The sequence below is a fragment of the Ascaphus truei genome, chromosome 2 (genome assembly GCF_040206685.1).
Source record: "Ascaphus truei isolate aAscTru1 chromosome 2, aAscTru1.hap1, whole genome shotgun sequence".
NCBI classification, from domain to species: domain Eukaryota; kingdom Metazoa; phylum Chordata; class Amphibia; order Anura; family Ascaphidae; genus Ascaphus; species Ascaphus truei.
In genome coordinates, this window is record NC_134484.1 from 384,969,232 (window position 1) to 384,973,085 (window position 3,854).

The 3,854-nt window shown below is 37.3% G+C and overlaps 1 protein-coding gene across 3 annotated transcripts in view; it reads right to left on the minus strand.

The window, feature by feature from the left end:
* HDAC9 (histone deacetylase 9) overlaps nucleotides 1–2,305 on the minus strand; it is an 869,204-nt gene extending 866,899 nt beyond the window's left edge. Inside the window, exon 1 of one of the 3 annotated variants that reach the window (XM_075587185.1) lies at nucleotides 2,017–2,305. The gene's annotated coding sequence lies outside the window, so the exon portion shown is untranslated. The remainder of the gene's footprint in view (nucleotides 1–2,016) is intronic. The other 2 variants (XM_075587187.1, XM_075587186.1) reach the window with 2 other exon arrangements.
* Between the last annotated feature and the right edge of the window lie 1,549 nt (nucleotides 2,306–3,854).

Here is a 3,854-nt window from a genome sequence, read left to right on the forward strand (position 1 = left end):
AAGCCGCGGCGCACAGATTGGGAACCACTGCCCTAAAAGACAGTGGGATTTAAGGATCCCAGACAAGAACACTTCAGCCAAAAGGGTATTTTGTCACTTCAGCCAAAAGGGTATATATATATACAGCTCAACCCCGTTATAACACGATCCGTTACAACGCGAATCCGCTTATAACGCGATGCCAGCGTGGCTCCCAAATTTCGTGTTTATGAATACTTTACAACGAGATTATTGGTATCTTAAATACTTTATTGTACAATGCATACAATTGTACATTATTTCTAATGCGATCCGCTTATAACGTGATGTAATTCTTTGAACCCCAAGCACAGCGTTATAAGGGGGTTGAGCTGTACACAGTATATATATTATATACTGTATACACACATATTTTTTTCACTTCTCAGACTGGTTTGTAAAATGCAGAAACTTAGTTGACATCAGTTCTACAATCAATTAGAGGCCTGTCAACCTGAGAAGCCACTGAAAGTTTTGAGACTACAATAGGAAATATATGTATCAGTGAAATCAGTATTGTAATGGCACTAATAGTAGGCAAAACAAATGTTTTTCTGTTCAAAAAATTACTTGCTGCAGTGGAATACCAGGATATAAAACATGTGAATAATGGAAATCTGTATTAATATCTATAAAAGCGGCTACATTCATATATCAATATATGAAACATTTTGAGACAATATTTTTTTATTTTACCAGCTACTGTATGAAACATATATTACAATCTGTGAACAGGTGTAGCTGTAATATATGTAAGACATGCATGCCACATTATATTCAGATATAAAACACATGTAGAATGCCTTTTTGTCGCTGGCATGCTCCTATACAGCAGTGAATAACTAGAGGCAATGATGAGGATATTCACATTGTTTTCTTAAAACAGACAGTTTTTTAAATCTGAAATTACATTTTCATACACATACACATTTCCATTGTATTTTAGATTGTAAGTTCTCTGGGGCATAGATTGCTTTTAGTATACGCTGATTATATGTCTTTTGCACTTCGTGTATTATAATTCCTGTAATGTATTGTCTCTTTTGTAAAATGCTGCATACTGTAGAGTGGTGGCCTTATATAAATAAAAAATACATCCGTGCCAACATACATCTGCGGTGTAATGTTGATGCAACCCAAGTTTATACTGTGTTAGAATTTTTAAACATTACTTCCATGCCTCTCCATGCAGAAAGATGCATTATTAGAGCCCTTCTGTTTGCAGAGACATTATTTTTTTTATATCCAAACGTTTTCCTTAGAAGTGTGTTTCATAATACTGTGTACAAAATAATGTCATATAATGACATGTACACTTCTCTTCTTTTTCTGACATTTATTACACGCCTTGACATAATGTTGACTAATCCATAAACACTTGCAATCTCTTCAGAACCAAAATCTGGTTATTTTATTTGTACAAGACCATCACAGAAATTATATGTGCATGGCACAAGCTGCTCCACCTGTTTTCTACCCACATGTCCCACTGTGACACCACAGCGGAAGATTTAATAACACCCTAGACATATCACTTATTGTTTCCCTTCCTGAACATTTAGTCGTTTTTCTCCAAGCTGGAGAACCTTCATACAATGTCACTGCCATGCAAATAGCAATGTATAAATACACCCACTACAATAGCCATACTGTACATCCTCCCAGCCTCAGACATGAATAAACTTTTTGTTTGTTTGTTTGTTTGTTTCCATTTAAGAACGCGCAATATAATTTATGGAAACATCTCTGCTGCCGTTGTTCTGTTGTTCAGACATAACAAGTCTGGTAAGAAAATGAGGTTAACAATGTTACTTCCATAGCGATCACACAGCATAAAGCAGCATAGTTGTGTTAGTGCAGCAGTGACATTAACGGGCTGTCAGCAATCAGCCAGGGGCACATCACATGCATTTACACAGCACTTCTTCCTGCAACTCACTACTCCAACAACAAATCTGCCTGAAAGGGATCAGTTGGCTGCTGTTTATTGGAACTTACCTTTTGTATTATTCACGAGCTGCTCGGTGAACTTCCAAGTCCATCCAAAATTGCCATCTTCAAAAAGGAGGGAGGGGGGGGTGGAGAGAAAAAGTTGCCTTGGCACTGCTGCTGATCCAATTTACATGACCACTGAGAAGGGGATGGAGAGAGCAGTCAGTGATGTTTTGAAATCTGCAGATAGAGAGGGAGAGGGGGGAGCATTGGAGAGGGAGGGAGACAGAAAGAGAGAGAGAGAGATGTGATCACAGCCCGTGGCGACACGAGTAGGATTAGCTAAAAATAGCAACTCAATAGAGAGAGGGAGAGGCTGAGCCAACAATCCAGGATCAGTTTCACACAACAAGAGCAGGGACCGCAGCAGCAGCAGCAGCAGCAAAGGCTCTGAGCATCAGTGCAAGTCACACATACTGTACTATACACCAACGCAAATCGCCAGCAGTACCAGCACTCAAACAACTGTAACCATTTTATATGATTTATTGACCCTGAGGTTTAAAACAGATTTGACATTATTTAGTCAGAAAAAAATATCAAATGTGCAGCTTCTCATCTACAGTATATGTTTAAAAATATGGCTCTCTCTCATATATATATATATATATATATATATATATATATATATATATACACACACACACACACACACACACACACACACACACACACACACATACACACACACACACATATATATACACACACACACACACACACACACACACACAATTTAGACATACTCTATATACAAATAGCAAAAAATCAAGGGAGCAGGCAAACCATACTTGCAGCAAACGTGATGCTTTATTGCTTGATATTTCGGCTACCACTATATATATATATATATATATACACACACACACACACACACACACACACACACACACAGTGAGAGGAAGAGATGCAAAATGCTTCTACATCTACAGTAGCAAAGCTGCTGCTGAAATGACAGGTAATTTGTATGTGAACTAGGAAATTAATTATTGCATTTTAACCTGTATGTATCTAGACACTGGGTATAGCCTTCGTAAGTGAGTATTTTGAATCATTTATTAGAAGTAACTTTGTGGAATGGTGAAATTTGTATATGAACACACCCTACACAACATCAACAATTGCTTCACTGTTAGATACGGTTTCAGGTAACATAATCTGACATTTAGAATGGTGTAAACATGCATCTATCAGGATTGTCTAGACTCTAGCCTTTGTTCTTCCTGTTGTGGGATATAATAGGAAACAAAACTGGATGTACAGTATGTATTCCACAAAATGAGAGCTTGAAAATTAAATGTTTGCTAGTAATATATATATATATATATATATATATATATATATATATATATATATATATATATATATATATATATATATATATATATATATATATATATATATATATATATATATATATATATATATATATATATATATATTTTATATATATTATTGTAGCCATGCATGTAAAATGGTCTGCAGTTATCTCCCCTGTTGGCAGTAAACCTGGTAAGTTACAGGGATACCAGCAGTAATCATGGAGGTTTGCCCTCACACCCTGGTGAGGTGCCCTATGTATGGATGGGAGTGGCTACATGCTCTGAGTCCACAGTTAGTGACATCAGAGATGTGCCTGTTTCCTGAGGTATATAAGGCACAGCACTGCCCAAAGTTAGTGTGTTGGAGGGAGAGCGGTGGAGAGAGTTACAGAAATAAGTCTGTGTTGAGACTTGGCAAATGAAGGGCCCACTAGTGCAGTAACTAGTGGCTCATTTCCACATCAAGCCTGACAAGGCCACACTGTGTCCAGGGACCTGGCACAGGGTTGATCTCCCTGCGGG